The following is a 15,157-nucleotide window of genomic DNA, read 5'->3' on the forward strand; positions in this document are numbered from 1 at the left end:
TCATAATGAAAAGTTGGTGATGTTTTCAATGAGGTGGTGGGTTCAATTACAGCTTACCCATCCAAATAAATAAATATTTCTTTCTTAATAATGGGCGGTGTTTGCAAATTGTGGGTGCTTAATTACGAGTAATGATGTGAAACAACATAAAGAAGCCACATTGCTACCATTTGTGCATGAAGAAAATGGATCTAACGCACACATAGAGGATATTGAAGGATATTGGAATTCATTGGATGGATAGTTGCCAGTCAAGACCTCCATGTGCAACTCCCCCTAGTCTAAATAAGACTCGGCTAGAGTGACATGTGGGTGTGAAGCCATTGGATAAGAATATCCAAGTGATCTTCTAATCCAGGAATACCATAAAATTGGCAAGGGATTAATGCAAATTTAGGAGGAAGAATTTTGCATTTGGTTAGAATTTTTCTTAAGAACAATATAAAGAGAAATAAGGAAGAGTTATAATTGAAAGAGCAATGAAGAGGATTACGGTGGAAAGACCCAAGAAGAAAAGGATCAATTGTAAGATTTTCAACATAAGTTACCTAAAGAAATTAAAACTCTCTTTTTGTATAAATCAAAAAGAAAACATACAGGTAGATTACTTTGGATTCATTCTCTAACTCACCCTTTGATTATTCTTGTTAACTTGTGATAAGATTTAAGATAAACTGAAAATACCAAATTATTTGTTCTTCAGATTAAATTCTTATTAAATAGAAATTATATACATGTAGTTACATAACCTCCCTAACTATAATATTAAACTAATTTTGTGCATCTCTATACATTGTAATACATTGCATTATAACTAACTCTACGATTTTATCCTTACTATCCTAAGATATTGATTCAATGCTTCTTAATATACCTTAATATAGTACAATATAATCTAATATTGTAACACCCCCCACAATCGCATGTTCCTAGGAATAGGGAACTTGCCATTGGTTACATTCAATATAAACAATTATTGGCTTCACTGATTAAATTGTTGATGGATGGTTGAAATTGTTCATCGTGCCTATTAGAGATCACTACTTGTTTGTTAATGAATCTTGACACCAATTGTCTTTGTTGATTGAGATGTGGATACCAATTACCTCTTGATTGAGGTGAAGAGTCTTGCTGATTGTTTTCTTAAGAGAAAAAAATGATGATATATTTGTACATATAGAAGAGATAGGAGAGGAAGAAGAGTAATGCACTCAAATTAGAGAGGCCTAAATTTGGTTATTGTTAGTGTAAAGGGAAATAACTGCATACGTATTTGAACCGTACATGTGTCCAAGTGGATTAAGTGGTACCATGCAAATCAATATACGGGCGCTGCCTTTCAGCAGGTCAAAGCAGATATCTCCCTAACCTAGCTAGAAGGGCAGTATAGCACAAAGTGAGACTTGGTTTGCCAAGCAAGGCAGACCTAATCATAGAATAACCGTAACGATGATCTTGATATATGCACGTCAATCCTAGAGATCACGAAAGAGATCTATGCAGCATAATACAATCAATCCAGAAGATCTTCATTCCGCCTACGGATCCACAAAATCAGGGGATTCCCCAGGATCTCCACCTAAGAAAGGGAAAGCCCTGATTCGCAACCAGGGTCCATAAATAGCACAGCAGAAAGGATCTTTTTTGGGATGGATTGGAGTATAACCAATTTCTTAAACTATCTCATATGCTTCTCTAACTTGAGTGTCGGAGGGATTTTGAAGGTACCACACTAACACGAAGAGGGAGGTTACAGGAACGACTTCGAATCAGTGAGGTAGAGTCCATTAGAGTTGTACATCAGATTCTAACCACACAGAACTAGCATCATCTATGGGAACACTAATAGCATATTGATTTCAATCGAAACAATTGTGAAATCCACAAGAACTACCGAAATCAATGTACCCCCACCTATGACACCAGCTGTAGATGCTCAACTTTTGACAATGTTAGAGGTCATGAGTAAGCAATAAGAGGAAATGCGAAAAAGAATGGATGATTTAGTTGAACAGAATCGAAATCTGGGATAACGTCTTCATAATCAACAATCGACGAGTAAAAGATCCCCCACCGAGAGATCCTCAGCCTTCTACTGAGGATGATCATGCTTTAAATATAAAGGGAAGTGTACCGTTGTTGGTCCCTATGATAATAGGCGAGATGGAGGTTACTACTGCAATTACTTGAGAAAAGCCCGCATTGATTCTAACTCGAGAGGAGGTCTGAGGGATAATCAAAAAGGAGAAGGAGATGATCAAGAGTGTTAATATAGGCATGGCTGCAACGCAAGCTGTTAGGGGGTTTCAGAAGTCTCCCTTTATAGTATGGCGAAAGAAATCCCAAAGAAGTTAATGTCGTTATGCTTCACCCCTTACTTAAGAACTAAGGACCTGGTGGAACACATTTTCCACTTCAAGCAGATGCTTACCTTGTGGGAAGGAAACGAAGGATTAATGTGCAGATTGTTCCCTTCTAGCCTGTAGGGGAATATGTTGACATGGTTCCACAAGTTGCCTATTAGGTTCATTGCTTCTTTCGAGGAGCTGTGTACTACTTTTGTAGCACGTTACATAGGTAACAGGAAGAACGGGAGGACGTAAATACGCTGCTTAGCATGAGAATGCAATCTAGGGAAAGCCTCAGAGAATTTATGAGAAGATTCAGGGAAAAGGCAATGTCCCTGGAAAGCTACAACGAGAAAACAATCGTAGTGGCATTTAGGAACCTCTTGCCATCTAGGTCGGGATTGTATAAATCCCTTGTGAAGAAGAGACCAGAAGCTTTAAGCGAACTATTCGAAAGGATAGAAAAGTACATTCACTTAGAAGATGATCCTCAGAATTCGTCTAGGAAAAGTAAAGTGATACACACTGTGGTAAAGTCCAACAAACAGCACCTGCCACAACAACAAAGTAAAAAAAAACCGCTCGAGCATAATAGAGAACGGAGAAAAGAGGAGACGTATTTTGTTATGCCCCTAGCGAGATTTTGCCACTCATTGTGAATGAGCCTTATTGTGAATGGCCAATACCTCTTCCTCGAGATCAAATAAATCGATATGAAAGATACTGCAAGTATCACAAAGCGCGGGCATACACCACCAATAGATGCTAGGTTTTGAGAAGGTTTTTGTAAAAATTAGCAAAGCACGACAGATTGAGAGACCTGTCCAGAAGACAAAGGGAGAATCCACCTCGAGACAGGAACCAAAGGCCTGATCAGCCACCTGATGAAAGGCAAGATGGAAGGACAGTAGTGATACATGTTGTCTTGAAGCAGGAAAGCAGAAGGTCAAACCAAAGTAGGACTGACGAAATGATCAAGAGACGTAGAGCAAAGCATATGGCTCACGTCTATACAACAAAGAGTGGGCCTACAAAGCAGATAGAGCTTTATGGAGATCAAACTGTGACTTTCACAGAAAAGGACCTGGAGGGGGTAGTAAGGCCCCATTACGACACATTAGTAATAACCATTCAAGTAGGCACCTTTACTCTCAAAAGGGTGCTAATTGACAGTGGCAGTTCTGTCGATATTCTGTACGCTTCAGCTTTTTTGAAGATAGGCCTCAGCAGGAGTGTGCTTACCCTAGCAAGAGCACCCTTGATTGGGTTTAATGGGAGTACAAACCAACTATGAAGGGAGATAGTCTTGCTTGTACAGGTTGGGTCCATGACTTTGACAACCAGATTTATGGTCGTCATAGCGAGTTCCCCATACAACGTTATACTAGGCAGATGGTGGACACACGAGATGAGAGTTGTTCCCTCAACATATTACCAGGTCGTAAGGTTCCCAACATCACAAGGAATGTGGGACATACAAGGAGATCAAGTGGCAACCCAAGTATGCATACTGGATAGGGAAGAGCTCTCCGAAGGGAAGGCCCAACAATAACAAGTACAATGGAGGAGAACGAGCTTGGATAATCCCCGTGCTTAGAGAACGTTTAATTGGTGGATATAGGGGAAGGTAAGTAGATTGGAGTAGGGGCGGAGCTGGCCTCAGAGGAACTAAAAGAGTTAACAGATTGCTTAAGAAGGAATAGAGACATTTTTGCATGTCCATAAAAGATATGTCGGGGATCAGCCCAAAAGTGATTTGTCATCATTTGAATGTGAAAACAGCTTTCAAGCCAGTAAAACAGAAGCCAATAAGATTAGCACCATGGTTTAGAGAAGCAATGAACGAAGAAGTGAAAAAACTGGTCAGAGTAAGGTTCATCAAGAAAGTGTAGTTTCCTGAGTGGATAACAAATATTGTGGCAATGCTTAAGAAAAATGGGAAGGTTAGAATTTGTATCGACTTTACAAACCTGAATAAGGCCTGCCCAAAGGATAAATTTTCTATGTCAAGGATAGACCAACTGGTAGATGCCACGTCAGGCCACGAGAGGTTGTCCTTCATGGATGGCTACTCTACCTACAATCAAATACAGCTCGACCCGATAGATCAAGAAAAAACAACCTTCATCACTAAGCAGGGGTTCTACTACAAAGTTATGCCTTTCAGGTTGAAAAACGTGGGGGCAAATTATCATAAGCTAGTAACAGAACTCTTCAGGGACCTATTAGGCAAAACATCGGAAGTTTACATTGATGACCTGCTAGTAAAGAGTAAGAGGAAGGAGGATCACATTGTCGATCTAGAAGAGGTCCTTTCCTGGGTTAGAAAGTTTAGATAAAGCTCAATCCGGAAAAGTTCACTTTCGAATTAACTTCGAGGAAATTCTTGGGCTACTTGGTCACAAAGAGGGGTATAGAAGCCAATCTAGACCAGATCAGGGTGCTACTAGAAATGCCCTCCCGAAAACGCAAAAGTAGGTCCAAAAGTTGACAGGAAAAATATCAGCCCTAAACCGATTCATTTACAGATCTTCAGATAAATGTAGACCACTGTACCAATTGTTACGGAAGAATATTAAGTTCAAATAGACAAAGGAGTGTAAGTAGGTCTTCACAGAGTTGAAAATGTACCTGGGCAGACCACCTATACTCTCCAAACTAGAAGTCGGAGAGGAACTAGGACTGTACCTAGCCATATTGGAATACGCACTAAGCTCAGTACTAGTCAGAGTTAGAATAATGGCAGAGCAGCCCATTTATTTCTTAAGCAAGACCTCTACTGAGGCAAAAACACGCTATTCTAGACTAAAAAAAATGGGATTATCGCTAGTATACATGGTGTTGCGCCTAAGGTTGTATTTCTAGGCACATCGAGTATAAGTTATTACATAGTACCTCTTGAAATCTATTTTAGGAAAGACAGAGGAATCAGGCATGATGGCAAAGTGGGTTGTACAGCTAGCAGAGTTTGGGCTTGAGTATAAGCCCAAGGTTTTACTGAAAGGCCAAGCAAGGTAAACTTCCCAGTAAAAGAAAAAAGCAAATCAACTGGTAAAAGATCTAGAATACACCAAAGAGGGGCAGAGAATGCACAACCATCCAGGGTGGAAGGTCTACTTGGATGGATTCTCAAACCTAGAGGTGTTAGGAATAGGAATAATATTGATTACTCCAGATGGATTCAGGATAAAGAAGACAATTAAATTGGGATTCAGAGCGTCAAACAATGAAGTAGAATATAAAGCGATGTTGCTCAACCTCAATTCTTTAACAGGGCTAAGGGTAACTGAGGCTACAATCTATAGTGACTCATAGCTAGTAGTCAACCATGTCAATGGGACTTTTGAAGCACGAGATCCCAGAATGCAATTCTACCTAGAGAAAATTAGGTATGTTATACATCGAGTTGGGGAGATCAAAATGGAACACATATCGCGAACAAACAACAAGCATGCAAATGCCCTAGCTTTCATAGTCTCAATGCTGGCAGGACAAGACATGAGAGAATTACCATTGGACTACTAGGAAAATCCTGCAATAGATGAGTCAGAGTTAGTCAACGTTGTAACAACACTAAGGGATCAAGGATGGATGAACCTAATATTAACCTTCCTGCAGCTAGGAGAGTTGTCCAACAATCCTAAGGAGGCCAGACGAGTCAAAAGTAGAGTAGAGAGATACACTATCCTGGATGGGATTTTGTACAAAAAATCAATTGAGGAGGCTACTTTTGTGTTGCCTAACATTGAAGAAGGCAAATGATGTGTTGGGTGAAATCCACAAAGGGTGACATGGAAACCACTCAGGGACAAGATCGTGGGCTCACAAAGTACTTTCTCAAGGGTATTTCTGGCTCTATTTGCAAAAAGATGCAGCTTTACATGTCAAACATTACGACAATTTCTAGAGACATGGGAAGATAATTCGACAACCAGTAGTGTAGTTGAATTCTCTCTTCAGCCCTTGGTCGTCTGTACAATGGGGGATTGATTTAGTAGGCCCACTACCCAGAGCACCGATAACCTGACTTTTCTGCTAGTGGTGACAGATTATTTCACTAAGTGGGCAGAAGCACTCCCTTTAACTAGTATACTACAGTAGGAGGTCCAGAAGTTCTTATGGGAAAACATAATCTGTAGATTTGGTCTGCCACGAATTTCAACAAGAAAGTCCGCCACAGGTAATTTAAAGAAGGAGATCTAGTGCTACGTAGGGTTTTTCAAAATACAAATGAGCAGAATAGTGGCAAGCTGGGCACCAACTGGGAATGGCCATATAGAATAGTAAGGGTGGGCCAGAAGAGAGTCTACTATTTGATAACAATGTCCGATCAAGAGCTGTCTAGACCGTGGAATACATGTAACCTGAAAAGATATTATCAATAAAAAATATTTTCACTAATAGCCTACGCACGAATTGAGCACTTAAAGAATATGTCACTTGGATCTAGGCCTACATGGGTCTTCTTTGCCTTAATTGATAAGGTAAGAAGTTGGTCGGAGCCCAACTTTGACATGAGTAACGAGAGCACTAATATGGATCCCACCTGGATTCGAACGTACGTATGTCTTCTCTATCTTAATTGACAGAATAAGAAGCTAGTCAAGATTTTACTCTGTCACGAGTTTAAGAGCACCTAAAGAAGATCCCACCTAGATGTGAGCCTACGTAGGTCTTCTCTACCTTAATTGACAGGGTAAGAAGTTGATCGGGATCCAACTCTAACACGAGTAACGAGAGAACTAATATGGATTCCACTTGGATCTAGACCTACGTTGGTCCTTTTTGCCTTAATTAGCAGAGTAAGAAGCTGGTCGGGGTCCTACTCTGTCACAAGTTCAAGAGTATTCAAGATGGATCCCACCTGGATCCGGGCCTATGTGGGTCTTCTTTGCCTTAATTGGCGGAGCAAGAAGTTGGACGGGGCTCTACTCTAGCACGAGTAAGTTAACGTTACGTTGAGCTCAGTTTGGAGTATGGTTCACGCAACTCTTCCTCATTTCCATCCAATAGAGTGAAGAGTTGATTGACCACACTCTGTCCTAAATGACAGAATTAAGAGAATTGCCTAGTAGAAGACATCTACCTATCGGTAGGAGAAAAGTCATTAAAAGATAATATTTTACTTTATAATAGCATTAAAAATTAGCCGTTTAAAAGCACAAGAAATACGAACTGAGTTATAGCCTTTTTCAAGAACAGTAGTTCAAAGGTCCTTCCCCAACGTTATTGTAATTATCTATTATAAAGGTTCTACCTTAGTAAAATTTACATAAGCTAGAACCTAGGGGGAGAGGTTATTAGCATGAGTAGTGCAGTAGTTTAGCTGTGGATTGTATAGTGCAAACAGAGTAGATAGAGTTCAAGCAGCTTAACAGTGGAATGAGGAGTGCAAAAGTTTAGTTGTGAAATTGTGCAAGGCAAACAGTACGAAAAGACAAGTTTGTTGAAGTATTTAAACAAAACATTATGTTGAAAACAGATCAATAAATTGGATATGCAATGTAAGAAGTAAGGAAAAAGTGAAGATTCGTATTAAAGATAGAACGACACCTATGCAAAAACAAAATCTTTTTTTATAATAGAAAGATAAAAGTACAAGAGAAATCCCAAAGATGGGATAATATAAAGAGCGGTAACAAAACAAAAAGCTAATATTCATTCAATAGTAGAGGGTTGACTGGCAGAAGGGAAAACCTCAGCAATGGTATCTAGAGGGTTGATCACCTAGTCCTGATCGACGTCAATAACTAAAATAGAAGGCAAATCAAAAGACAGAACATGGGGCAGAGCACTGGCCTGGACAGCATGATCGATTGCCTTGGCCGGGTCCAATTAGACCTAGCTTCTATAAGCTCACCAGGGGCTCATCCCAAGACAGCGGTAGGGTTCCCCTCTTCATCCATTTGGAAGGGTTGGCTCGCTCAAAACACCCAGTCTAAGATAAATTCCTGACATGCGATACAAGAGGGCAATCATCCATATCGACCTCATCATCACCCTCTTCCACCTCATCCTCGTATTGAAGTTGCGCAGCTTCGAAGCTTTCATGGTAAGCCTTTGTAGAAGCCTCATTTGCCAACTAAGAATATTGGGCCTATAATTGCCCCAACAGTCTCTTAGTCTCAACCTCATCTTCCTTGACTTGAGCTACCTTAGTTGATTCGATACCAATCTTAAGGTTGATTAGCTCAAGCTCTTGCTACTGTACTTTTTCTCGGAGATCCACTAGCTTTACGTCTCTTCTCCGCACTCTCTCTTTGTAGTTAGTCAGTTCCAATTGAAAAATAGCCTAATGATCTGATAGCTTTTTATTTTAAGCCTCCAAAACTAAGTTGGCCTTGGAAAATTGGGCCAAATTATCCTCCATCTCCTCTTTAGCCTCATTGGAAAATTGATTAGAAGAGCCCAGTTCGGCTTGAAACAGACTTATTTTTTCTTTGTGCTTCCTAACCAGAACAGTTGTATGGTCCTCAGCCTCACGCCATTTCAGGAATGCCAGGATTATAAAACGTTAGCCTGTGAAAAAAGTAAAGCAATTAAACGAGTAAAAAGATAAATAATAAAAGGCAAAGTAAGAAGAACATAGAGTTACCTGATAAAGGCCATGAACAAACTGACCAAAGCCCAAGTCAGCATTGGCCTAGTCTGGAACATCCCAATCCTTGGGAAAAATAAAATGGGAAAGTAGAGAGGCAGCAATAATGGGGTTTCTCACCCCCGTAACTTTTATTGTGGACTTAGTGGAAGGGAGGCCAGAAATCATTGTACTCATTTTCACCCTGAAAGAAGGCTTTTCGACTCCTTCAGGTAAATACAACCTCCTCCAGATGAGTTTTATTGTAGTTGATGCCCTTTTCCTCTGAAGGTAAAGGATCCCTCAAAACTTTCCTAACCAACCTGCACCTCTTACACGACTGTAGGTCAGGGACATAACTATGCTTTCTAGAGGTAGCAAAACTCTGGCCTTCCTGACTTTGAATCTCCTCAGAAAGCCCAGCAGGAATAGTAACAACTACAGTAATAGCATCAGTAGCAATCGTAGTAGAAGCAGAAGCAGAAGTAGAAACAAGGGTAGCCAACCCTTCAGGCACTATAACCAACTAGTCTGCTTCTCTAGTGAGGATGGAGCCTCGAGAGGTCAGACCCCTCTTTTTATTCTTTTTCTTGGCTGAGTCAGTGGAAGGAGCAGTCCTGATAAGAGGGGAACAGGAGAAGGAAAACTCCAAGAGGTCAATGTTCATGATGTCAGAGGATCCTTGCAAAGTTGCAAATGAAGGAAGGTTAGAAACAGAAGTCGAGAATGCATCAAGATTTTTCAAGATCTGCTAGACCTGACCAAAGGAAGCCTGATCAGATAAGGCCCCTCATTGTGGAGGAGGTCGAAGGGGAGCAGAAGCAAGGGGGAATGGATCAAGATCTTCTACGATCCGCTTGGCCCGATCAAGGGAGACTTGTCGTGTAGGTAGTCGAGGTAGATCAAAAGGGAGGACTTCCATCGCCACCCTCTCAACAACTCTGATTTGGAGGTCCACTGCCACTAGCCTCCAATCTTTGGATGCTCTACGCTGTACTTTCTTAGTCTCAGCAACAGAAAGGGCAAAAGAATTTATGAAGAAAAGAAAACAAGAGTTAGAAGTAGAATGAAAAGCAGACACAACAGTAAATCGAGGCATAGCCAGAAGCCTAAAGCCAGTCTTACCCTGGAAGATCTGAAGGACTCTAAATCCCTCATGAGGAATGCCAAGAGCGAACTCCTAGTTCTCATGTACCACCATTTGTCAGTACTATGAAGAGAAGAAGCCAGGGCAACCACTGTGCTCTTGGAAGACAATGAGTAATACCCCGAATGTTTGGAGATGGCCTTCAAATTGTATCTGGAGAGGAAGTTATTGAGTGTTATGTTCATCTTCTCCACAATCTCCACCAGACGGTAGAAGTTTCCAAACATTTGTCCTGGGGCTTGGTTTATCTTACTCAATACCTCCCTAAGGAAAAGAGAGAGATAGAAGCTAAGGCCAGCCTTAATTTGGCCAACGAAGACCAAGATTTCTCCCTCATGGCATTCGCCAGGGTAGTTGGAGTCATCACTAACCTGAAAGGACACGGAGGCAGGAATGTAGAGTCTCCGTTCAAGTTGGGTTATGTTAGCAGCCATTGAGAAAATACAGTTGTAGAAAAAGAGAAAACAAAGAAAGATGGTTACCTCAATCAGAAAGACGTAAGAGCCACAGTAAAGCAAAGAAAAAGAGACAAATGATACTTTTTCGTAGAACGCAAAGATATGAAATCATGGAGTTGAAGCACAGTATGGAAGAGAATGAGCACTAAGTCCCCCATTTATAAGAAAGAAAATAGGAGTACGTACGCTTGAGAGGACAACCTAAGTCCAGCCTAAGCGTCGCAGTTTGGGGGTAGTGCAGATGTTAGTATGGCACGTGGACGGACACAGATAAAGAATGATCCATCTCAGCCGTCAATAATGATTTGAAACGACGTTGCATTAAATGCATCGATTCATGAAGAGTAAAGGCAATTATAGCAAATCAAAGCAGCCAATGAGAAAGCAAATACGTGTCTCGATGAGACCAAGAGACTTCACATCTCCTAAAGAGGGGGTAATTGTAAAGGAAAATAACTGCATACGTATTTGAACCGTACACGTGTCCAAGTTGATTAAGTGTTACTATGCACAGATCAGTATACGGGCGCTGCCATTCAACAGGGCAGGTCAAAACAGAAATCTCCCTAACTTGGCTAGAAAGGCAGTACAGCACAAAATGAGACTTAGTCTGCGAAGTAGGGCAGACCTACTCATAGAATAACCGTAACGTTGATCCTGATATACGCATGTCAATCCTAGAAATCTCGGAGAAGATCTCTGCAGTGTAGTACAATCAATCCAGAAGATCCTCATTCTGTTTGCAAATCCATAGAATCATGGGATTCCCCAGGATCTCCACCCGGGAAAGGGGAAACCTTGATTCACAACTAAGATCCATAAATAGCACAATAGAAAAGATCCTTTTGGGGACGGATTAAGAGTCTAACTAGTTCCTTACACTATCTCCTCTGTTTATCTAACTTGAGTATCGGAGTAATTTTGGCAGGTATCACACCAACATATTGAGGGAGGTGACATGAGCAATTTCGGATCAGTGAGGCAAAATCCATTGGAGTCGTACATTGAATTCTAATCGCATAATCGGTTTAGGTTAGATCGAAACTTGGCGGATTTTAATCTAGGAGCTAATCAAATGGTCTATACTAAACCAAGTAAGAGGTTCAATGTCGAGCCTACTAGGGGCAATCATTGGGCCCCAACATTGAGAGAAGGTCTTTGGGGGCCTTAAAAAGATAATGAGACAAGGTGAGCTTGATCATAAGAGATTCAGATATTCAAATAAAGAGATTGGTCAAAGTGATCTCGACCAATTAGAGTTAAACCAAATGTAGCCTCTCGATGGCCATAAAACAAAGATTTAGCTCATCTAGAGCCAATGGATTTGGGATTACTTATGATACCCATAATAAATATAATGGAAAACATTCACTCTTTCTTTTTAAATCTCTCTCACAAAATAAGAAGTGGTAGAATTTTGCATGGGACCCACTAATCATGTGACTGGGATCTTAAAAAACATGAAACCTTAAAATGGAGTAGTATGTTGGTTGGGGCCTTGAGGATGGCCCATTAACCATCAAGATAGATTATTGCAAGTTGTCAATACCAAAAGAGGGATTTGATGAAATAACCATAGAGGGATTTCAAATAAAGGTGGTTGAATGTTGCACAATGATTCATGTGGTAGTAAGGAAAGATTCAACCGTGGGTTGGAATCAAATTTTGAAAATGGATAGTAATAATGTTTGTCGAAGGACTTCAAGATCTTTAAAACTTGTTCAGATGATCAACTACTTTGATACCATCACAAGATTTGAGATAAAATGAAAATCCTAGATTATTTGTTCTTCAATTTAAATTCTTATTAAATAAAAACATTGTATATGTAGATATATGTAGTCATAATCTAATACTCTAACAACTTGACCGTCGGAGGGTCTTAATTGGGAAACTCCCAAATTTGATATATTTTGCAATATTCAAAGGGAAACATCATCGAGATGTGAGTTTGGGGGGAGGGGGTTAGATAATACTTTTCCTTATATATTTTGGCATCTATAGATTCCCCATTTTACACTCGCCTGATCTGACAATTCGTCACCCAAGTTATTGTGGATTCTTATTGATGAGCAAGAAAAGTAATTAAAGAGATCGAGAATTTGAACGAAGCCTCTCCTAGTTTCTTTTAGCTTTTCTAGTTCCCATGCAATCTGTAAAACCTCAAGTTTTCAATTCGTATCTCGAGAAAAAATAAATATAGAATTTTGAAAAACAGTAAATTTTTGCTAGAGTAAGAATTATTAAGATTCAATTATACCATTAGATTTATAATGAAAAATTATTGAACATGGACTATTTATTTGTCATTTTTGGAGACCAGAAAGTCGAATTATCATCAAAAACGAAAATGACGTCAATTTTAGGGGTCACCTCAGGCAAAAAATGTAAATTTTTGTTGGAGATAGAATTTATAGAAATTGACCACATAATTAGATTCATAATAAAAAATTAGGCGAAATAAAATATTCATTTGTCAGTTTTGGAGTCCGGATGGTCAAATTATCGTCGATCAAAACAATAGGCGAAATACCGATTTCGTCCAAAAATATATATAGATAAAATTTTTAAATTTTTTTTATACTTCGTCTTCTCCAACCTGTCCAATAGCCAACAAAAAAAAATTTATCTTTTTTCAAAGTTTCAAACGCAGATCCCTCACAAATGGCTCGCCGTCGACGATCGACGCAGAAGGGAGAAATGTCCGCAAATGCGTTCTCTACAAAACCCACCCAACCTCTTTCCATTTCACTTTCTTTTTCATCCAATATTGTCAAAAATCAGTCTTATTTATATACGAGAATTTAGAAACCTTGACCTCGGATTTCGTCCGTTTCGGGATCAAACCGTCATCCATCGTAGAAGGGAGAAAAGAAGACGGCGTCGAACTCTTCGAAACCACCGAGCCAGATCCAAAAATCAGCCAATTCAAAATCTGATCCATCTCGATTTTGTGTCGATCACCTCAATTTTCGTGCACGCACTTCGATCATCTCGCCTAGAGATTGTAAGGGACTATCAATTTCTATTAGTAATCGTAGATTGTGAAAATTGCATTTAGGATTTTATTAAAAATTTGTGGTGAATTTTCAAAAATATCGAATTCAATTTCTTGTTCAAATTCACGCCAAAACTTGCATGTTTGATATGTTTAATTGTATTTTATAACAAGTTATATGTGGGTAGGATATTTCACCGGGTTTTATGTTGGCCAATTGGGTTCTGTGCACTGCTCGGACCCCATATTGATAAAAGTTTTGTAATTTTTCAAGTTAATTGAAAAAAAAAATGAATTTTGAGATTTGAAAAATGATTTAATATTCAATGAACTCAAATTGAGTTGATGAATATCAGAAAATGAATATTTTGATTGAAAAGATTAAAAACGATAAAAATTCGAAGAAAAAAAAGGAAAAAAGGGTATGAAACGGTAAAATATCAGAGTCACACCCGAGGGGTGATGTCTGCATTTTACATTATTGTGTTGTGTGTAGGTTGGTGAACGGATATCCAGGGATAATGTTACTAGTTGCATGTTTATTTACTTTCTGTTAGCGCGAGGCGCTGTTTACGTTTCCGTTCCGTTATTTATTTTAGGTCGGTGGCCACATTTACATGGTAGGAAACTGGATATCCATTCTCAACCTTGTATTGTTAATTTTTCTTTTGTTTTCAAATGAAAATAATACATATATGTAGCTATTTTGTGAGCTGCTAAAGAGTCTGTGAATGCCTGAAGGGATAGTGCGTCATATCATCCGGAGTGGTGTACTATCCTAGGATGTACGGTAGAGACCACCAAGCTCATACGTGGTATGGGGCGCGTATGAGAGTGGAGTCACAACTAGAATCTGGGTTTATTCCTCTCTATCTTTACTAGTGAACTTGTACTGTAAAGGTGGTCGTATACAAATGGTTTGAATATTTGGGAATCACATGTACGCCTGATAGGCATAGACGAAGATGTTTAGTCAATGATCACTAACAATCTACAGTAGTCGAACGTTCTGACACATCGAAAAGAGACTCATTGCTTACGATCACGTTAAACGGCCAGCCTAAGCCGGATAAATGGTCAACCAAACGTGGTAAGTGCAGCGACGAACCACAAAATCAGGAACTAAAAGCCAAAGAAAAATGGTAACATTAGGTCCCGACTGGGAGCGATCCAGTCGTGAATCCCAACTCTCTAATTCCAATACTCCACCATTGTGTATTATATATATATTGCCTTATTTTGATATATAAAATCAAATGCATGTTTAATATTTCTATTTGATCAATTAGATTTATATATAAAGAAAATGCTATAATGAATACTGTTGATTGATGTAATGTTAGTTTTAAAATGTTTAGTTGCTCATCCATGGTTATATGTATCAGTTAATCGTAGTTTCTTTTATAAAATTTTACAGATTTTAAAATGATTTAGTATGCTTATTCGTTTATGTTAGAAGAGGTTATTGATAGAAACTGTGTTCTTCCTTACTGGATAAGCATTGTTACTCACCATTTTCTTCTCTATTTTTTTGTTTCAGATTCAGAGCTTGGCGAGGCAGGTATAGAGCACGAATGAGGATCATCTGGTTGGTCAGATAGACAACCAGAGTCCGTCACCTGATGAATA

Source organism: Akebia trifoliata, chromosome 3, assembly GCF_017979445.1.
Source record: "Akebia trifoliata isolate Shusen 1 chromosome 3, ASM1797944v1, whole genome shotgun sequence".
In the NCBI taxonomy this organism is placed as follows: Eukaryota; Viridiplantae; Streptophyta; class Magnoliopsida; order Ranunculales; family Lardizabalaceae; genus Akebia; species Akebia trifoliata.